This window comes from Bombina bombina, chromosome 1, assembly GCF_027579735.1.
Source record: "Bombina bombina isolate aBomBom1 chromosome 1, aBomBom1.pri, whole genome shotgun sequence".
Taxonomy (NCBI): domain Eukaryota; kingdom Metazoa; phylum Chordata; class Amphibia; order Anura; family Bombinatoridae; genus Bombina; species Bombina bombina.
Genome location: NC_069499.1, coordinates 1,228,278,447 through 1,228,302,745, shown reverse-complemented (window position 1 = coordinate 1,228,302,745; position 24,299 = coordinate 1,228,278,447).

Here is a 24,299-nt window from a genome sequence, read left to right as displayed (position 1 = left end):
CACGGAACAACCCAAACGAATGAACTTTGTAACCACTTACACTCCGGGATCTGGGATGCTCCAGAATGTGATTAAGAAAAATTGGATGATGCTCTCCAAAGACACTAGCCTACCTTTTGTGGATGCTCCGGTACCCCGGGTGGTATACAAGCGAGCAAGTAACCTCAGAGATCTACTAGTACTCAGTGATCCCATACATTGTTCCGAAAAACAGACATGGCTTACAAGAGGGAAACCAGGATGCTACAAGTGTGGCAATTGTGTCACTTGCAATAATCTTATTGCTGGGACATCCTTTCAACACCCACATAACAATAAAAGGTACAAAATAAGGCATAGATTATCCTGTACATCGGAATATGTGGTTTATGCCATTATTTGCCCATGTTCCAAATTTTACATAGGCAAAACGGTGACAGCATTCAAGGAACGTTTGGCTAACCATAAAACAGCTATTCGTCAGGCGATTGAAAAAGGACGATCAGAACAACCGGTTGCACGAAATTTTGCAACTGCGGGACATTCTGTTTCCTCGTTACGAGTGATGTTGATTGACCATGTGCCTTACAACAGACGTGGTGGTGATAGAGGATTGGCACTACTAAGAATGGAATCCCGTTGGATTTTCACATTGGACACAGTTGCCCCTCGAGGCCTGAATGTTAACATAGACTTTGGCTGTTGGTATAAACACAAATGAGTTGTGAACTACTGGGAGTCATCAAGGACTTAAGTTCTACCTACTCCTCAGGCATGATGCAATGTATACCTATTCGAATATATAGGGGGCTTTAGATTGTTTTCGCCCTCACCAGCTACCTCCCCACATGCCTTGATACCATGAGTATAGAGGGCTGTGTTACTAGTTATTTATACTTTGGGTTATGGTAGCGTTATCTGCCTTACAAGCTATATATAAGGTTTGTTTCTATGTTGCATATAGATAGATACCTTTTCTATTATTGTATTTTTATGTAGGGGTATTTGGATTACTTTTTGATCGACTGTTAAATTGTTTCCTGTCAGAGTCTTACCCGTCTGCGCACCCGCACCACACCAATGTTTATTCGTTGTCTCCATGGTTACGCATGTTTCCTTGGTTTCACCTAGGACGGCGGCAACGTGATGACGTCACGTCACGCCTACATTGAGCCCGGCAAAAAGTTTTTTAGGTTTGTGTGAGTGGGTGTGCCGCGGATACACACTCTGATTGGTTTATCACTTGGGCTGGGTGGGTATTTAAGGTGTGATTTTGTTTAAGTCTTCACATTTGGTTTTGTACACCATTGACAAAGGCTCGTGTTTGAGCCAAAACGTTTGGTAAACAATACTGCCAATAAACCGGAGTGTTTTTGAAAAAACCTGTGTGCCTGCTTCATTTGGATCCTGGCTGCAACACGGAGCCCGTCCGTGGGATTCATACCTGCTTTACTGTTTGTTTCTCCCTAGTGAGAGCATCAGGTAGCTGACTTATTCGTGAGTGCCGTTCACCTCTGCAACTTTATATATAGGTATAGATATTGTACTAAAAAGCCAACAGATATATATATATATATATATATATATATATATATATATATATATATATATATATATATATAAATAAATATGTATAAAACATATTCTGCTATGTGAAGAACATGTGAAATCTTCATATTTCATGTAAGGTTAGCGCACTTGAGGAAACGCGATCGATTTTGCGAGTGAGTAAGGGTGTTAGAGTTTTTTCCCACTTTTCACCCTTCATTGAAGTCTATGTGAGAATGCGTTAACGCTGTTGTGAGATTCAAAGTGCGGCTTTTTGTGCACGCCAGGTAAGCGCTCGTACAAAAACTTTTTACTTTCAACTTGTAATGCAGACGCTACCCAACGCACGCAAAAAGCTTACTTCTTGCGAAGTTAATGCATGAGTGGGAGCAATAAATAGCACTCCACTCGTACTCTAGCCCAAAGTGTCTATATATGTGTGGCAAAACATTTTTGAAATAAACATTCATTCCTATTTTTCCTGCTTCCCTTTTCCTTTAAGGAGCATGTAACCCAAAATATTTATTTCATGATTCAGATAGAGCATACAACTAAAAAAAAAATAATCAAATTTTCTAGAAAAGCATGAAGGTAAGCTTAGGGGAGTGCAGCGCTATAAAGCAGCAGCTTTGCATGTTTACAAACCAACAGTGTTTGCTGCCTTATAGTGTTCCAGACATGTGCATGCTACCTACCTTGGTATGCCCTTCAACAAAGGATGAATTGAGAACAGGGATTGGTTTAATTACTGGTGTAATCCTGACTAGAGTGTGAACAAAACTCTGAATATAAGGATTTTTTTTACTTTTGTTGTGTTATAACACAGACACAGCTGACCCTTTAAAGAGCTAGCAGATACACCTTTTTTTTAAGCCCTCTTCTAAGAATTGAAGAATGCTAGGAATTCTAAAAAGAATGCCAACTAAGATCATTTTTCTTAAACTTGGAAAGAAAAAACACGGCTAGATTACGAGTTGTGCGTAAGGCTTAAAAAGCAGCGTTAACAGGTCTTAACGCTGCTTTTTCACTACCGCTGCTATTACGAGTCTTGCAGGTTTAGGTTCACCGCACACTTCTTTGGCCTTACCGCAAAACGACTTACGTAAACTTCGGAAAGTCTTTTTTCAATGGGGCTTCCATAGCGCTGGTATTATGAGTCTGTCCTGGGAGGCCAAAAAGTGAGCGGTATACCCTCTACCTCCAAGATCCCTAACGCATTTTAAAGTCAGTAGTTAAGAGTTTTATGGGCTAACGCCGTAACATAAAACTCATAACTAAAGTGCTAAAAAGTACACTAACATCCATAAACTACCTGTTAACCCCTAAACCGAGGCCCTCCCGCATTGCAAAAACTAAAATTACATTTTTAACCCCTAATCTGCTGCTCTGGACATCGCCGCCACTATAATAAACATATTAACCCCTAAACCGCCGCACTCCCACCTCACAAACGCTAGTTATATATTATTAACCCCTAATCTGCTGTCCCTAACATCGCCACCACCTACATTATACTTATTAACCCCTAATCTGCCACTCCGGACACCGCCGCCTCCTATATTATATGTATTAACCCCTAATCTGCTGCCCCCAACATCGCCAACACCTACATTATATTTATTAACCCCTAATCTGCCGCCCCCAATGTCGCCGCAATCTACCTACACATATTAACCCCTAATATGCGGCCCCCAAAGTCGCCGCCACTATAATAAACATATTAACCTCTAAACCGCCGGACTCCCGCCTCGCAAACATTAGTTAAATATTATTAACCCCTAATCTGCCATCCCTAACATCGCCGCCACCTACCTACATTTATTAACCCCTAATCTGCTGCCCCCAACGTCGCCGCCACTATACTAAATGTATTAACCCCTAAACCTAAGTCTAAACCTAACCCTAACACCCCCTAACTTAAATATAATTACAAAAAATCTAAATAAAATTAATATTATTACCTAAATAATTCCTATTTAAAACTAAATACTTACCTATAAAATAAACCCTAAGGTAGCTACAATATAATTAATAGTTACATTGTAGCTATCTTAGGGTATATTTTTATTTTACAGGCAAGTTTGTATTTATTTTAACTAGGTAGAATAGTTATTAAATAGTTGTTAACTATTTAATAACTACCTAGCTAAAATAAATACAAAAGTTCCGATCAGCCAATAGAATGCGAGCTCAATCTGATTGGCTGATTGGATCAGCTAATCGGATTGAACTTGAATTTGATTGGCTGATTCAATCAGCCAATCAGATTTTTCCTACCTTAATTCCGATTGGCTGATAGAATCCTATCAGCCAATCGGAATTGAAGGGACGCCATCTTGGATGACGTCCCTTAAAGGAGCCTTCATTCGTCGGTAGTCCGTCGGTAAAGAAGGATGTTCCGCGTCGGCGGGATGAAGATTTAAGACCCGGCTTGGAAGATGACATTGCCCGGATCGAAGACTTCATCAGCACCGCTTGGAGGATCACTTCATCGGATGGAAGATTTCTTCAGTGCCGCTTGGAGGATAACTTCTTCTGCTCAGGATGTCCACTTCGGTTCCATCGCTGCTCGGCTGAGTGAAGACGACTCAAGGTAGGATGATCTTCAGGGGATTAGTGTTAGGTTATTTTAAGGGGGGTTTGGGTTAGATTAGGGGTATGTGGGTGGTGGGTTTTAATGTTGGGGGGGGGTTGTATTTTTCTTTTACAGGCAAAAGAGCTGAATTCTTTGAAGCATGCCCCGCAAAAGGTCCTTTTAAGGGCTGGTAAGGTAAAAGAGCTTTGAACTTTTTTAATTTAGAATAGGGTAGGGCATTTTTTTATTTTGGGGGGTTTGTTATTTTATTAGGGGCTTAGATTAGGTGTAAGTAGCTTAAAATTGTTGTAATATTTTTAAAATGTTTGTAACTTATTTTTTTTTATTTTTTGTAACTTAGCTTTTTTTATTTTTTGTACTTTAGTTAGTTTATGTAATTGTATTTAATTGTAGTTATTTGTAGTTAATTTATTTAATTAATGTAATGATAGTGTAGTGTTAGGTTTAATTGTATTTTAGGTTAGGATTTATTTTACAGGTAATTTTGTATTTCTTTTAGCTAGGTAGTTATTAAATAGTTAATAACTATTTAATAACTATTCTAACTAGCTAAAATAAATACAAAGTGACCTGTAAAATAAATATAAATCCTAAAATAGCTACAATGTAATTATTAATTATATTGTAGCTATCTTAGGGTTTATTTTACAGGTAAGTATTTAGTTTTAAATAGGAATAATTTATTAAAGTATAGTGTAGTGTTAGGTGTAATTGTAACTTAGGTTAGTTTTTAGTTTACAGGTACATTTCTCTTTATTTTAGCTAGGTAAGCTATTAAATAGTTAATAACTATTTAATAGCTATTGTACCTAGTTAAAATAAATTGAAAGTTACCTGTAAAATAAAAATAAATCCTAAGATAGCTACAATATAATTATTATTTATATTGTAGCTATATTAGGGTTTATTTTACAGGTAAGTATTTAGTTTTAAATAGGATTAACTTAGTTAATAAGATAAATATTATTTAGATTTATTTAATTAATATTTAAGTTAGGGGGGTGTTAAGTTTAGTGTTAGACTTAGGTTTAGGGGTTAATAATTTTATTACAGTGGCGGCGGTGTAGTGGGGGGCAGGATAGGGGTTAATAAATTTATTATAGGTGGCGACGGTGTAGGGGGGCAGGATAGGGGTTAATAAATTTATTATAGGTGGTGACGGTGTAGGGGGGGCAGGATAGGGGTTAATAAATTTATTATAGGTGGCGACGGTGTAGAGGTGCAGGATAGGGGTTAATAAATTTAATATAGGTTGCGGCGGGTTCAGGGAGCGGCGGTTTAGGGGTTAAACTATTTATTTATTTGCGGCGAGGTGCGGGATCGGCAGGATAGGGGTTAATAACTTTATTATAGAGGGCGGCGGTATAGGGGGGGCAGGATAGGGGTTACTAGGTTTAATGTAGGTGGCGGTGGGCTCCGGGAGCGGCGGTTTAGGGGTTAATACATTTATTATAGTTGCAGTGGGCTCCGGGAGCGGCGGTTTAGGGGTTAATATGTATAGAGTAGCTTGCGGTGGGCTCCGGGAGCGGCGGTTTAGGGGTTAATATGTATAGAGTAGCTTGCGGTGGGCTCCGGGAGCGGCGGTTTAGGGGGTAATAACTTTATTTAGTTGCGGTGGTGTAGGGGGGGTCAGATTAGGGGTGTTTAGACTCGGGGTACATGTTAGGGTGTTAGGTGTAGACATTTCCCATAGGAATCAATGGGATATCTGGCAGCAGCGAACTTGTACTTTCGCTATGGTCAGACTCCCATTGATTCCTATGGGATCCGCCGCCTCCAGGGTGGCGGTTTGAAAACCAGGTACGCTGGGCCGGAAAAGTACCTGCTAGTTTTTTGATAATTAGCAAAAGTAGTCAGATTGTGTGCGGAACATATGGAGTGATGTAAGAATCGATCTGTGTCGGACTGAGTCCGGCGGATCGAAGTTTACGTCACAAAATTCTACTTTTGCCGGGATCTAGCCTTTGATAACTAAGGCGAATCAGCCTCGCCACAAATACGCTGCGGAATTCCAGCGTATTTGAGGTTGACGGCTTGATAACTAGGCCCCTTCATCTCAAATATGAATAAATAAGCAGGATAAATAAAAATATAAAACTCCTTATATTTTCCATAAAGACATATGATGTCATATTCAAAAACATAAAAGAAATGCACTTCAAACCAAAAATTTTTTAAACCTTTAACCCTCTCCCTCCCTCAGTACTGTGCGCGTCAGTCTCACAAAATCAAAAAACAAACCCACACTTAGTTCCAGACCCATTTTCCTCTCAGCATAGCATGTTGTATGTATTCTGTATGAAGAAATGGAGCATTGTATTGTTTCTGTAAATTTACTAACTATAATCATTTTGTTCAATTATCAAGTTGACAAATTTTTAATAAACTGAGTAAATCTTGGGGCTTTTTTAGACTTCAAAGTTGAAAAAAATTAGATTTCTGCTGTTTAGAATTACAAAATTTAAAAATGTCACATTAGGCATTTCTCGGCCCCCCTCCAATAAGAACACAATATCCTCCTTCTTAAAACAAATTGACTTTTTCATCAATTTAGATAACCAATATGATACCTTAGCCCAGAATGTTTTAACTTTAGGGCAATCCCAAAGGCAATGCATCATTTTTGCTGCAGGAAAACTACACCTAGGGCAGAAAATATTTTTTTTCTATTCCAGACTGTTAAATCATAAGGAGTTATATATACCCTATTTAATAATTTAATATGGGATTCCCGCCAAGAGATTGCTAAAGTTGCCTTCCAAGTTCTTACAATACTTTTCTTAATTAGAATATTGCTAGCCGTTTCCAAATTCTGTGTCCATTTCTGAGAGAGTGTGCTTATATTTTCTTCACCCTCCTTATCCATTAAAATTTTATACCAATAAGATATTGCATGAAAACCTGCATTAAACAGAATAATACCATTTACTAGTAAATTTCAGTTATCACTACACTGTTTATATTCTAGCGAGGATCAAAAATTACTGATTTGCATATACGCAAACAAAATCTTTATTATCAATTTCGAATTCTTGTTTAAGCTCCTCAAAAGTTTTAAAAGTGCTCTGCGCTTCATCAAATAATTGTATCATGTATTCCAACCTTTTCCTTTTCTATTTTAAAAAAAACCTTGAGAATGAAACTTTCACATAAGTCTGGATTACGACAATAGGTAGATAGCGCAAAGCATAAGGATTAATATCAAGATGTCTACATATTTTATGCCAAGCAATAATAGGATTCCTAAGTATACTCATAGTTTTTATTTTCTTAGGCATTTTTTTGTCCTCCAAATGGGTAATTGCTGCTAGTGAAAGAGGTTCTATTAGACTTGATTCAACTTCAGAAATAATAAAATATCCTTTTCCTAAGAACCAGTCTGGTATCAGTTTAGCTAGACAAACGTAATTGTATTTTCGAATGCATGGAAGACCAAAGCCTGCATATTTACTTTGTTGCGACAATTCATAAATTGACAGTTTAGACTTATTTTTCCCCCATAGAAAATCTCTGAAAGCTGCATTTATTAAACGTATATGTTTTTATTAATAATGGCAAACATTGCATGATATATAAAATTTTAGGAAACAAAATCATTTTAATGATATTTATTTTGCAATATAATGCCAATGGTAACTGACTCCAGTTTTTAAGATCTTTCTTTATTTTCAGAATTATCTCTGTATAATTTAAATCGTACTATTTCTTTGGACAAGAACTAATATTAATACACAAATACCTGATATGACTTTTAGCTTATTAAATGGCATTCTATATAAGTTATTATCTGTTTTATTAACCCATATAAAGTCGGACTTAGAAAAATTAATTTGATAACCTGAAAAACTGCTGAAGTTATCCAATATAGTTAGTAATCTTGGGATATTTTCTTTTAAATTACTTGTAAATATCAATGTCATCTGCGTATAACACAATTTGTATCTCTTTTGTGCCCAGTTTAATCCCTGCTATTTTATCTCTTAACATAATAGATAGGGGTTCTATACTTAAGTTAAAAAGGAGAGGGGACAGAGGGCAACCCTGCCTTGTTCCTTTGAATAAAGGAAAAAAAGAAGAGGTTGAACCATAAGAGCCGATAAAGGATTGTCATATATTAATAGTACATAAGAGAGGAATGGACCTCCAAACCCAAACCACTTCAGTACCTAAAACAAATGATCTCTATGAATTGAGTCAAATGTTTTTTCAGCATCAATGGAGATAATGACTCTATCTGTCTCCTCATCTGGTTTACCTTTTAATAGTTAGAATTAGAGAATAGTATTGGCGCTTACAGCTAAGGTTGGGTGATCAGAATAGATGAGTAATTCTCAGTTTATATTTAAGGTGGTTTCTAAGGTTGCTGGTGGATAACAAAGGGCAATAAAGGAGATATTTATTAAAAAGACAATGGTCAGATACCTTTTAAAATAATACACATTTAATCACACTATTTATTATATACAATTAAGGGTGAGGTAACAGAATCCTTAAAGTTTAAAAGCACAGGTGTACCATAAAAATATAAATAAATATATAGTGTAGTGTAATGGAAGAATTATACAACAACCTAACTCTAAGGATGAGCTTGATTAAGCAGATTACAATAGGTAGGTAAGTTAGATACGTTAATCCTATACACTGAAAAAGCAACTGTGTCACTAAGCAAATCCTTGAACAAAATTAAGGAGTTAAAATTAATATTGGTAACTGGGCTCTGAGTTAGAGATAAAAAGTACCGATAACAATCAGGATAATAAAAAGAAGAAATATATAGGTAAATAAAATACAGAGAAAGCTGTCTATCTGGACATCCAGTTTTAGCAAAAACACAATTGTATAATTAAAATACAGTAGGAAAATAACAACTTTAAAACCTAATAGACAAAGATATCTATTAGACAAATAAACCGGTATGATAGGAAATTGCACTGAGTAATGTCCAATATTGCATTGATGGTAGTAATTAGGAACGTTACACTCTCATATGAGGTTGATCTTGCTCTTGCGAGTATTGGATCACACTATCATATGAGAGGGGTACCTTCAAGTTGCCGGCTGAGTATCCGTGTGGAGCGGTAGCTACCAGGAGATGTATACTCCTGTCTGTAAACCAAGTGCTGTCGGGTGATTCCCTTTGTCTTGGCTGTGTCCAAGTCTTCCGCTCACAGTTCAAAGCTCGCCAGGCATATTAGGATTCACGCCTGGGTTGTGGCAGTTCCGTACTCTCTTTGAATACTTTAAGAGTGGATTAGTAGATAAACTTCTCAAAGCTCGCCAGGCGTATTAGGATTCACACCTGGGTTGTGGCAGTTCCGTACTCTCTTTGAATACTTTAAGAGTGGATTAGTAGATGAATAAACTTCAACCATACATACAATAAGCATATATACTAAGATATATATATATGTGTACAGACATTTATGCTATTTTTATTTTTAATTTTTATTTTTACTATTATTATTATTATTATTATTATTATCTTTTTGGTCTTACTAATGTTTCAAAAATACTTTATTGTTCATTTAAACTTGTATTGTATATACCTAATTAGAACTACAATCCATAAAGATAGCTTTATTAAACTAGATCCGGTACTGTACAAATATGATTGTCCATCTGAAAATTCCTATATTTGTAGAGAAATGAGAAGTCATTATTATTTTTGTATATAGGCTTATACTTGGAAAGCTAGTTGTTAAGAAAAATTCACTCTAAAGAAAGTTGATGTATTCCTACATACTCCTTGCAAGGAATTATGCTAGCAATGTGTCATATGCAGAATATTAGAGTTTCTTTTGTGAATGTTCTTATCTAATGCATAGATACCCCCTAAGAGAGTATATACTATCGTTTTTTGAAAAGAGTTGGATTCAACCCAAATGATGTATTAACATTTACCACCTTAAGAAGCCAGTGTGGAATTGTACACACCCTTTATTGAGACTAACCAATCACACACCAGAGGAGGGGTATTTAACACGACCCTTGACTGATAAATTATACTTCTTGATAAAGCCCCGAGGAAGGGGGGAAACACGTTGAAGTTTATTTATCTACTAATCCACTCTTAAAGTATTCAAAGAGAGTACGGAACTGCCACAACCCAGGCGTGAATCCTAAAATGCCTGGCGAGCTTTGAGAAGTTTATTTATCTACTAATCCACTCTTAAAGTATTCAAAGAGAGTACGGAACTGCCACAACCCAGGCATGAATCCTAATACGCCTGGCGAGCTTTGAACTGTGAGCGTAAGACTTGGACACATTCCAAATTGGGGCTCAGCTGTAAACGTCCGCACGTAAGCTGAAAGCACGTGAGTGGAGACGTCATCTACCAAGCAGACAGGAGAATCGGAGTAGTGCCCGCTATGTGTGCCGCGCTTGAAGGCTGAGAAGACAGCGGCAGAGCAAGCGTTTGGGACTGTACCAAGGACCCAGAGAATATCAGCCAAGACAAAGGGAATCACCCGACAGCACTTGGATTACAGACAGGAGTATACATCTCCTGGTAGCTACCACTCCACACGGATACTCAGCCGGCAACTTGAAGGTACCCCTCTCATATGATAGTGTGATCCAATACTCGCAAGAGCAAGATCAACCTCATATGAGAGTGTAACATTCCTAATTACTACCATCAATGCAATATTGGACATTACTCAGTGCAATTTCCAATCATACCGGTTTATTTGTCTAATAGATATCTTTGTCTATTAGGTTTTAAAGTTGTTATTTTCCTACTGTATTTTAATTATACAATTATGTTTTTGCTAAAACTGGACGTCCAGATAGACAGCTTTCTCTGTATTTTATTTACCTATATATTTCTTCTTTTTATTATCCTGATTGTTATCGGTACTTTTTATCTCTAACTCAGAGCCCAGTTACCAATATTAATTTTAACTCCTTAATTTTGTTCAAGGATTTGCTTAGTGACACAGTTGCTTTTTCAGTGTATAGGATTAACGTATCTAACTTACCTACCTATTGTAATCTGCTTAATCGAGCTCATCCTTAGAGTTAGGTTGTTGTATAATTCTTCCATTACACTACACTATATATTTATTTATATTTTTATGGCACACCTGTGCTTTTAAACTTTAAGTATTCTGTTACCTCACCCTTAATTGTATATAATAAATAGTGTGATTAAATGTGTATTATTTTAAAAGGTATCTGACCATTGTCTTTTTAATAAATATCTCCTTTATTGCCCTTTGGTATCCACCAGCAACCTTAGAAACCACCTTAAATATAAACTGAGAATTACTCATCTATTCTGATCACCCAACCTTAGCTGTAAGCGCCAATACTATTGTCTAATTCTAACTTCACTATTTGGGTCTTTTTGAGAGGGACCTTCTCTGTATTTGGCTTAGGTTGAAATAAGCGCTGATTCTATCTCCTTACCTTTTAATAGTGTCCAGTAGTAATCTAATGTCACAAATACTTTCCTTAAATTTTTAAATAATATTCTGCCTGTCATACATCCTGTTTGATCAGGATGAATCAGATCGTTCAGGACTGTTTTTAATCTAGAAGAAATTATACCAGCTAATAATGTATAGTCTATATTCAATACTGATATAGGCCTATAAGAGTCTGGGTTTTCTGGGTCCTTCCTCTTCTTAAGTAGTAGAGAGATCAATGAACTTGTAAAATTACTAGACATTTTGTGACCCTGAAAGAAATAATCATTAAACAAAATCCTCAGAGGAGAGACAATATTTTGTGCTAGAATTTTATAGTATTCAGCCTGTAAAAGTCTAGGCCAGGGGCTTTATTCAACACTATTCTATTAATTTCATCCAATGTTTCTTTATCCATAAGTGGCTTATTTAATTCCCGCAATTTTTCGCGACATTACTCTAACCAAAAAGTTGATTTATCTTTGGCAGATATTTCCTCATCTTTATATAAAAAATTTTTTTTTGTAAGAAACAACTTAATATCCTTGTTTTGAGTGACTCTAACCTTAGGCCCTTTAAGAGCTTCTATCACATTCAAACTTCTATTTTGCCTATTTGCCTATTGCCGATAATTTACCTGTCTTTCCACCAAACCTATAATATCTTGTGCTCCACTTTAAAATCTCAGTAGAAGCTTTTTGTTGTAGTAATTAATTGGATACTTGTATAGCGCACAACCTCAAACTTAATCGACTCGCGGCACTGATAACAGGTATTATTATTACCCAACTTAATGGTTCTCATTTTACCGACCTCGGAAGGATGAAAGGCTTAGTGGGTTGCCCCAGATCTCTGTAACAGTGCATTAGCACAATGAGCTATCTGTCCGGTTTAAAAAGACCTCTCTTTCTTCTTTAGCAATTATATACGTATCCCAGTTATTTTTTGTAGGGTCTCTTAAATATGCATTATATGAGATGAATAGCTGATTTACCAATTGTACATTCCTCTTACTATTTTTCTTACCCATTGTAGCCATATACGCAATTATCTCTCCTCTGAGGACTGCCTTAGAAGCTTCCCAAAAAAATCCAGGGTTATTCATTGAATTTATATTTATTCTATCACAATCCTTCCATTTTTTATTCAAACAGTTTTTTAAATCAATTATTAGAGTATAAACATCTAGGGGGAAAAAACTCTTAACATTAATATCTCTATTTGTTGGTATACTGATCTTAATTGGGGCATGATCTGAGACTGAAATCGGTAATATCTCTGCCTTTAATTCTTGACCTAAAAACCTTTCATTCACTAAAAAGAGATCTATCCTGGAAAAGTATTTATATGTTTTGGATTCACACGTATTCCCTTGTGCATCTGGGTTTTGTATTCGCCATACATCCCTAAGACTTAAATTATTCTTGAACTTATTTATTAAATGTATTTCTCTCCTAGGTGCCTTATTGCACAAATTTCCAGGATTATAACGATCTAATGGATAATGAAAAATCAAATTAAAATCTCCTGCCATTATTAAAATACCTTCTGCCCATCCCTTCAGTTTATTTTGTAATTTGTCCCAAAATTCCCTGTCTAATCTATTTGGGCTGTAGACATTTTACAACACAATTTTTTGACCATATAACTTTAATTGGACTATCACAAACCGTTCTTCTGGATCTAATTCTTGCCTTAAGATTTCATAATCCAGGTTTTTATGTAATAAGATTGCAACTCCCTTTTGCCTTCTGGCAGAAGGTGTGGCAATCACTTCCCCAACCCAGCCTGTATTTAACTTATCAATTTCCTTTTGATTTAAATATGTCTCATGAAGAACAACTGGACATCTTAACCAGATCTTCTAACCAAGTTTTGTGTGGCCAAGCTGGAGCAATCACAATTACTAGTAATTGCTATTGTTTGATCTGAGCTATCACTCTTGGCAGCAGAACCGCTTGAGGAAATGTGTAAGCAAGATTAAATAACCAGGGAGCTACTAGAGCATATACCAACTGTTCATGAGGATTCCTGGATTGTGCAAAGTATCTAGGAAGTTTGTTGTTCAAATGAGATGCCATCAGGTCTACAATCTTAATGAAAACTTCCCGATGTAAAGATCATTCTCCCAGATGAAAGGATTGATGAATCAGATAATCTGGTTCCCAATTTTTCACACCTGGAGTATGAATTGCAGAAATTGTACAAAGATTGTTCTCTGCCCAAGACATAATATGAGAGACTTCCTTTATTGCTAGTGAACTGTGTGTTTCACCCTTAGTGATTAATATAAACCACTGCTGTCTGATTAATAAAGCAGATAAGTTTCTTTTTCAGTAGAGGCCAGCTCTGAAAAGCCATGAAAATTGTGCAGTGTTCTAGGATAGTTATTGCTAATATTTCCTCCTGAGGAGACCAAACTCCTTGTACTTCTCTGGACCCCCATACTGCACCCCAACCCAAGAGACTTTTGTCTGTCATGATTATTGCCCGAGTTGGACAGACAAAAGATGCACTTGATAAATAGTTTTGTTCTCTATCTACCAGCATAGGGCATTTCTTGTTGTGGAATCCAAAATAATAATTTGAGAAATGTCAGTATTTATGATAAGAATATAAGTAGTGCTCTCCAAAAAATATATCAGCTTATGGCAGGGTTATAACACAATACAAATAATAATTATCCTTAAAAATAGAATCCCTTAACTAACATGCATCTACTAAAAACCATACAATTAATATAAATACCTGAATTATTTTATTTAGTTAATATCCATGAACATTTTGAAATATATTTGTAATACCAGAATATGAAACACTATTATACACATTAAAACCAACTATTAAGATATGCTATCCTTCTTACAAAACCCAGAAAAATGTACCTTTAAAAATCAGCCTTATTTACAAATAGCCTTTCATTCAGTTAACACAATGAGACTAAAATCTTTATCTTTTAACATCCAAGCAATACAATTCTAACAGTGCTTATAATCAATAGGATAATATATATATTCTGCTATTTAACTGCAATTTATCCTAATACAATATTGATTTAAAACATCAGAACTTGCACAGATAACCAATTTAAAATTTAGGATTAGTTTAACAACACATAGGCTATGAAATGGTAGCTTAAAATCCAACTTGCTCTCTTTAATCTTTCAAATGTACTTTAAACTGCAGTGACTTATAATTTAACTATAGTCTTACCAATAACCTTATATACTTTACCAAATAAACCAATCGATATCCAGTTTCCAATGTTTCTCAACAGATTCAATTTCACCTCAGAATTGGGTATATTCGCATATGGAGTCTAAGAGTAGCTGTGTGCTTTAATAATAACCACAGTAGTTATTCCTCCAGGATTAGCCAGCAGCCTCCTCTCAGTCTCTATGCTTGGGGTTAAATCATCTGATTTCACCCCTCCCCTTTTTTGATCATTATCTATCATTGGTGAGTATTGGAAACGCCCAACAGAAGCCTTGTCTCGGATTGGCTCTTTGCAACTGAACATGGATTGGTTCATCTGGGAATATATGTTGCCAAGGAGATGCATCCTTGCAACAACCAATCATCTCATGGCTGCAATTCTCGCAACATAACACTGGGTGGCAGCAGACAGCACAACACAACAAATTCACCTTTAACATTTCTAAACATTTTTAACAAGATAATTATTCTCATAAAATGGTTATTTAATCAGATCATAACTCTCTGCATCAATCCCATACAAACCTAACTATAGATGTGTAGCACCAGATCATTTTTCTGATTATTCTGATACCAAATATGTTATATTATTAACATTGTATTATATTAAAACAATTTAATATTGCTAATTATTTTGAAATTTATGGCATTTATATATCTAATATGTTTTCACATAATATAGTATGCTCTATGTCTCCCACAATTCTTGCATGCAGGAATTTTGCCCATGGTCCACCATATTTCACGTTTCTAATAAAATCTGGATATATGAATCCTTTTCATGTAGATCTCAAATTATATGTCTGAAAAATACAAACAATACAGAGGTTATTAAACATTTTAGACTGACTAAATAGTTACCTATCAAGCTTAGCAAATACCCATGTAATAATAGAGAATTAGATAATTCCCCAAATTTCTATATTTAATACATTCTGAGGCATGCATTCAAAGATGATTATTTGCTGTATGTTCAGTAAATTTCAAAGTCACATCTTAACATGTGTCTTTGAGATTCCAGCAATCTAATTTCCATCTCATCAAGCTTCAAAGAGGGCCCCGTCTCCATTTTGTATATTCAAGTGTTAGCAGTTACATCTTAACATGTTTTTTGTTCAGCTAGCACAGATGTGTATCTGATTTTCAGGGGTAATTTAACACCTCTATGTTAATCACTTGTGTATCCAGAATTTTACCTGTGTTAATTTTCAGCTCCTTGTGGTTATACAATTGCATAATTTAGCATATTGAGTGTGGGAGATCTCTTGGAAACAATCCTTTGTTCTCAGATGTGTGTTCAGAATAGCTCTAATGCTGGGTGGGGGAGAACCAAAACATGACTGAAGTCAGTTTGTCTGAAAGAAATGAATCACTTTCCACTGACCAACCAAATCTGAATGATATATATATATATATATATATATATATATATATATATATATATGTATATATTTATTGACCTTAAAATATATGACCAAAATATATATTTGTTAACCTTACATATACCTTGACAGAAAGGTGAGTGTAGTCCTTGCACCACTGATATAGCATGCATAATTGAAGAGGTCTAATGTAAACCATGCAAATGGAATGGCATCTGATGCAGCAATCATCAGAACTAATACTTCCATGCAAAAGGACTACAGTAGGATTGAAGAGAGACTGAAGTGTCACACATGTAACTTTGATCTCCTTTGATCTGTCAAGGAAAGCCTCATTGTTATCAAGTCTATGACTCCTAGAAAGGAGACTCTGGTTTGAGGAGATAGAGAACTCTTTGGAATGTTGATTCTCCAATCATAATTGTAAAAAAACAACAAAGGCTTGTTGGTATGAGATACTGCTAAAGGTAAAGATGGAATCTGTACCAAAATATTATCCAGCTATAGTGCCATTGAAGTCCCCTTTATTTTTCTCAGGACTTTGTAAAAATTTCTGATGGTCTTTGTGGATACAAATACGAAAGTAAGCATCCCTTCAAGTCTATCATCGACATATACTGCCTATGCTGAACAATGGGAAGAATAGTCCGGAATATTTTCATTTTAAAAATAGGAATCCTGAGAAACTAGTTTAGAGTTTTCAATCCATTATAGGCCTGAAAATTCTTTCTTTTTTGGGAACTATGAAAAGTTTGGAGTAAAAACTCTACTCTTGTTCTGATATTAGAACTGGAACTATTGAGTTCTAGATCCTGAACACAAAGGAAAGAGGTTTGTACCTTCACAGGGTCCTTTTGGACATGGGACAGAAGAAACTCTGGGAGGGCTTGCTCTGAAGCCCATTCTGTACCTTTGGTAAACTATGTTTATCACACAAGTACCTTGTAAAGATTGTGTCCAGGCCTTCTAAAAAAGGCATAATCTGCACCTACCAGAAATTTATCTGGATTGGGGCTGCAGTTTCATGCAGACTTTGTAGAGGGCTGTTTAGGCTTGTGCCAATTGGGTTTAGATTTCCAGATAGATCTGGAAGAATCCTGTTTTGTGAAGATGACGTTTGATTCCTTGACTGACAAAAGGAATGAAAGATATTAGTAGCGCTGTTCTTTCCCCTAGCATTTTTGTCCTGAGGCAGAAAGTCTCCTTTACCTCCAGTCATGGTAGATATAATAGCATCAAGACCAGGCCAAAATAAAATATTTGCTTGGAGGGGGGCGTGGCCGTACAATGTCCATGAAAGAACACATTCTCAAGAGCTCTAGAAGATCTTCTAACAATACGCAAATTTTTAGATCTCTGTGAGAGCATCTATATTGAATTATACTAAATATCACAAAGTGAGTGATCCTGGGTACTTGTTCATCTCTGAGACACAACATTTTTCAGTTAAAATTATTTTGAAAGACTTAGATACACAGCAGACATTTACAACCACGCTCTATTATCGACTAGACACTCAGTACCTAAAATTAGAAAAGCTTCTGCAAGCATTATATGAAAAGGTGCTACCTGAAGGTGTATTTGGGCAATTTTCAACAGCTCCCGCAATGACTGCTGAGATTGTCAGATCCTCATTTGGGCCTCCTTCACCTGGCTATGGGGAGCCAACTGGGCTGGGGTCACCCATCTTGCAGCTTGTGGAGTCCACATGTGGAGGAGCTTGTATCCTTGGAGCTGGATCAGGAGGTAGCATCAGCAGCTCTGATTCCCTCGGTTGCGTAAGGAGAAATGGAGGCTGTGGATTATTCATCCTGCTGCCACTGAGTTCAGCTGTCACTGACATGTTGGGGACCGGTGAGTCAACTGCAACTAATCTTTACATGAACACACAGGATCCGGATCAGAAATCCCATATTGTTCTTTTGTTATTACCACATGGTAGGAGCAAGAGAAGCAGACATATAAAAGGCGAAGCCACTAACAACAACTATTTTTATGCTTGAATTAAACATCCTTTTACTATCTGGAACAAATATATTACTGCATAGCTCCACTTTTGACTTGGCACCTCCATGTCATCTGCAAAATTACAATAAATTACATTAGGCACTTTTATCCATAGATGGCTCTGCTGGAAGAATTTAAATTTTGTATTACATGTTGCTTAAAAATGTTTGTAAATTTCCCTCTATAATGGTTTATATTCTTATCTTTCCTATGCTTATGAAACTTAGGGGACCTATTAGACTGGTGCACCATTAGGGATACTAATCTTTATATATAATTAGTATAAGATATAAGAAAAAGTATTTTAAATATATATGCAAAGCACAATTTGAAACTCATGGTTAATGGCCAAATCTGTGAGTAATACTTTTCTTGTTTCAATAGTTTTTATTTGAGAATAGAGATATTACAAAGATAGAGGTAAAAAAAATAGAGAAGTCTTACAAGTTAGACAATAAAAGAAAACAAAAGCTTAGCATATAAATCAAGTATACACTGTGAGTACATGTGACTGAACGTAATAATATAACACAGAGTTCCATCTCTGTAGATCATAAAAATAGATAAACAAAGTCTCAGCATCACAATCAATGACATTCATAGTAACACTAGCAATCTTCAGCTTATCTCAATTGTTTAAATGTGTCTTACTTGTCCTTTCCAAAATTGAACCGTTTGACTTCCGAACTGGTTTCAAAGCTATTCCTATTTCTTCTATCTTTGCTTTTAGCTGGCATTGCAGGTGATTTATTAGTGAGAAATCTTTCCATATGAGATAAAGGGTGATGCAATGTTATGTAAGTGACCAGTGGTGAAAATATTACAAATAGGTTGTAATTTTACGTGGTATAAAGTGTCCTATTAGCAATGTGTGAAAACAAATAGTCATGTGCAATTCGTTTCAGCCGAATTTAGTTTTCGTCCGAATTTTGGCTGATTTGTAGATTCGAGTCAATCCAAATCTGCAACATAATGAAAATACCAAAGAAATACCAAAAACGAATAAATTAGTTAACAATTTTTCGGATCCATTCTTTATTCATATTCTTTATTCATTTTATCTAAACCGCCATCCCCCCACATCATCAACACTAAATAAAGCTATTAACCCCTAAACCGCCGTCCCCCCACATAACCAACACTAACCAACACTAAATAAACCTATTAAGCACTAAACCACCCCCCCCACATTGCCAACACTAAATAAACCTATTAACCTCTAAACCGCCGCCCCCCATATCGCCAACACAAAATAAAGCTATTAACCCCTAAACTGCCATCCCCCACATCGCAATCACTAATAAAACTTATTAACCCTTAATCCATCATCCCCCACATTGCCAACACCTAATTAAAGTATTAACACCTAAACCACCGTCCCCCCACATCACCAACATTAAATAGACCTATTAACCTCTAAACCGCTGTCCCCCCCACATTGCCAACACTAAATAGATCTATTAACCTCTAAACCGCCATCTCCCCACATTGCCAACACAAAAAAACGTATTAACCTCTAAACCGCCATCCCACCACATCGCCAACACTAAATAAAGCCATTAACCCCTAAACCGCCATCTATAACTATTCCACGCTTGAGTTCTCCTGGTCCGTAAAAATGTGGTGGATTTCTACCCCCCTTCCCTCATCACCGTTTAGGGCACTGGACAGGAAGAAACACACACAGCTCTGTAAAACGATGTGAGGATCATATTTCAAATTGACAGAGCTGTGAGTGTGAGATTCATGTCTGTTTTCAGCAGTGCCTAAGACAAGTAACGGAGAGGAAGGGAGGGGGTGAGATTATATTACATTTTTGTGAAGCAGAGAAGGTAAAAACAACTGATTTTTTTTAAGCCTGCTTTGGGGAGAATTTTCAACTCTTCATATTTGTACACAGTGCATAGTTAGGCTACTAGTTACATCTCCAGCATGAGAAAGCCGGAGGTGACTTCCTGCTTTAAGCACACTAGTTAGGGAGCATGGGGAAAGCTTTAGCCCTGTAACAAGTCAGTGTGTCATATGTCTCCATATGTACTGACAATACAGCAAGAGTTTTTCTCATTTTTACCACATTTAGCAGCAAAATAGCTAATAAATATTAATTGCAAACGTTATCTACATAACAAGCTTTAGTAAAATAGCCCTTATTTTTTTGGTGTATACTGTTCCTTTAACATAGTAAATATAAATGAAATTATTTATTTAACTTAACATAACGAATTTGGCGAAACAAAATTATTTATTTAATTAATGAAAACAAAACAAAATTGTTCGGTGTGCTCATGTCTAAAAATAATCTGTTCCCCCCCCCCTCTCCTTGTTTATAGTAATCCCAGGCGTCATTTGAAATTTAAGTGAGAAGTGCTAAAGGGAAGAAATGAAGTTGTGCATATGGAAAGCCAGTTACAATCTTAGATAAGCCAGTCTGGATATAGAAATTCAGTTAGATTAAGGAGAGGATTCGAAGAGAACAAAACGGATAGTATAAATACAAGTACCCAGATTAAATCCTCTAAATTAAATGTGTCTTTCCTTATTTTATTTCCATTTATCACTATACACTTATACCCTTCAGCAAAAAGGTGACAAAAAGTATATCTAAATTATATTGAGACTGAGCCCTTAATCAGTGTAAAGACATACATGCAATTTTAGCAATTCCTATAAAAACAAGTGTTAACCGACTTTAACAGTAAATATTTTAGTATTAAGCTATGCACAACAAAATGAGCTTTAAACATTATCAACACCAGGTTACTATTATTAAGTAAAAGTGAACACTTCTTGATCAATTATCTGTACATAGGCTTCCTATCCTGAGGCCTTGCTTGTATAGTTAAATATTAGCCTTACCCAATCCCCACAAAATAGTTAGCCAAAAAATAAGGACAATCTAAGTAACTCTTTATACAGGGGGAGTTATCAAGCTGTCAAAGCTGGATATAATTGACCTTGGCGTATTCAAAACCTACTGTAGACCAGGAAAGATGTTTCAGAGTGTTAGATAAACAGAGAGCTAAATCAGACAAAAACGTAGTCCAATTTCTCCAGTCGAGGCTTTAGTAGAAGATACAACAACAGAGAAGATTAATGAGACCGTCCCTTCAGCCAACACCCCTTAGTGATTCAATTTAGAGTGAGCACTATAGGGAGATGAAATGCACATGAGTCATATGTCTTTTTAGGTAAAATGGTAGAGCAGATTCTGTATCATAGGCCCAGCCCTCAGAGAAAATGCTAGTGCATCTTAATCCTGTGTACTCTTTCCAGTAGAACAAGCGTAGAGACCTGTCTTGTAGGCCTGACAGGCTTCGGTACTTCAAAACAAAACCTTAAACAGGACAATACATCAGTGTAAACGCCAGTTAATGAACAACTGCAATCACAGCTCAGTTTCCTTGTATTGCATTAAGTACATCGTTAAGCCAGAACAGTCACTTTAATAAATGTCAAGAGAAAATTATTATGCATCAGCAATAGGTCATATGAGTCCTGCAGACTGGATAGCGAAAACAGTAGCCTTGCACTATAGCCCCCTAAGTTCCAATTAAACAGTATTAAACAGGTAGCATGTTATAGGTTTCAGTTCTAACTTTGCGATATATCTTCCACCACAGTATTTTACAGACATAAAAGATATAAAAGGATTACCTCATACAGTTATTCAGGCTGATAGTAATTATGTAACAATGTGCTGATAGTCACTAATATATATGTATCAAAATAAAGAAAAGAGCAGTTAGCAAATGCTCAACTACTAAAGAGTGACCAAGACTGCACTAGAGTACAGAAAAAAAGGCTTTGATGCATCTGTCTGCTAAGCATACTTAAATACACCACAATGATAAAAAACATATGCATGGGTATGTGAACAAATGTCCTTGCAAAAGACTCTTCAGTGGGACCCACAACTGCCTAGGAAATAGGAACACATAAGTGCAAAAGCACGCTCCCAAAATGATATCCTCTTTTCGGCTTGTGGGCAGGTATTGGCAGTGAAATATACAGAGAAATAGATGAATTCCAGTTGTGGGTGCCACTGAAGAGTCTTTTGCAAGGACATTTGTTCACATACCCATGTAAATGCTTTTTAATACATGTCCCCTTTATTGCAATAGCTATATAATGGTCACATCTTTTCCTTGAAGTATGAGTTCACTTAACCCCTTTTATAGCATGGAAACATAGATAAGGGTTCTTCCTGTTTTATTCTCACAAATATACATACCACAAAATTTAATTTCCTTATTATGCGTTTCATGTTGAAAGCAAGGTAGCCTTTTCAAAATGGTGTGCCTTGCATTCCTATTGGCTGATTTGATTCTTCAAATTTAAATCAGCCAATAGGATGAGAGCTACTGTAATCCTATTGGTTGTTCAAATTAGCCAATAGGATTTCAGTAGCTCTCATCCTATTGGCTGTTTTGAACAGCCAATAAGATTTCAGAAGCTCTCATCCTATTGGCTGATTTGAATTTTAAGAATCAAATCACCCAATAGGAATGCAAGGTACGCCATTTTGATATGGCTACCCTGCATTTAACTTCAGTGTACGGCGGGGACTGTATGAAGAGGACGTTCCGCGCAGGATGGGATCGGCTTCCAGGATGGCTACGCTCTACGCTGCCAGGATGAAGATAAAAGACGCCCCTGGGAGGGATGAAGACCTCGCCGCCTGGTTGGAGATGGATGTCTGAACTTCAGAAACTGTGAAAAGATCTTCTGGGGTTAGTGTTATTTTTTTTTTTATTTTTTTTGGGTGTTTTTTTTTTTTAAGATTAGGGATTGGGCTTTGAAAAAGAACTGAATGCCCTTTTAAGGGCAATGCAAAGAAGCTTAATGCCCATACAAATGCCCCTTTAGGGGCAATGGGTAGCTTAGTTTTTTTTTTTTAGAGTTAGGTTTTTTATTTTGGGGGATTGGTTGGGTGGTGGGTTTTACTGTTGGGGGACAGTTTCTTTAGGGCTTCTGTTGGGGGAGCTGATTTCTTTAGGGCAATGCCCTACAAAAGGCCCTTTTAAGGGCTATTGGTAGTTTATTGTAGGCTAGGGGGTGTTTTTATTTTGGGGGGTGCTTTTTATTTTTATAGGGCTATTAGATTAGGTGTAATTGTTTTTATTTTTCATAATTTCTTTTATTGTTTTGTAATCTTAGACCTAGATTTGGAGTTTGGCGTTAGCCGTGAAAACCAGCGTTAGAGGCTCCTAACGCTGGTTTTAGGCTACCGCCGGTATTTGGAGTCACTCAAAATAGGGTCTAATGCTCACTTTTCAGCCGCGACTTTTCCATACCGCAGATCCCCTTACGTAAATTGCGTATCCTATCTTTTCAATGGGATCTTTCTAACTCCGGTATTTCGAGTCGTTTCTGAAGTGAGCGTTAGACATCTAACGACAAAACTCCAGCCGCAGGAAAAAAGTCAGTAGTTAAGAGCTTTCTGGGCTAACGCCGGTTTATAAAGCTCTTAACTACTGTACTCTAAAGTACACTAACACCCATAAACTACCTATGTACCCCTAAACCGAGGTCCCCCCACATCGCCGACACTCGAATAAATTTTTTTAACCCCTAATCTGCCGACCGCCACCTACGTTATCCTTATGTACCCCTAATCTGCTGCCCCTAACACCGCCGACCCCTGTATTATATTTATTAACCTCTAATCTGCCCCCCTCAACGTCGCCTCCACCTACCTACACTTATTAACCCCTAATCTGCCGACCGCAAAGCGCCGCCACCTACGTTATCCTTATGTACCCCTAATCTGCTGCCCCTAACACCGCCGACCCCTGTATTATATTTATTAACCCCTAATCTGCCCCCCTCAACGTCGCCTCCACCTGCCTACACTTATTAACCCCTAATCTGCCGAGCGGACCTGAGCGCTACTATAATAAAGTTATTAACCCCTAATCCGCCTCACTAACCCTATAATAAATAGTATTAACCCCTAATCTGCCCTCCCTAACATCGCCGACACCTAACTTCAATTATTAACCCCTAATCTGCCGACCGGAGCTCACCGCTATTCTAATAAATGTATTAACCCCTAAAGCTAAGTCTAACCCTAACACTAACACCCCCCTAAATTAAATATAATTTAAATCTAACGAAATTAATTATCTCTTATTAAATAAATTATTCCTATTTAAAGCTAA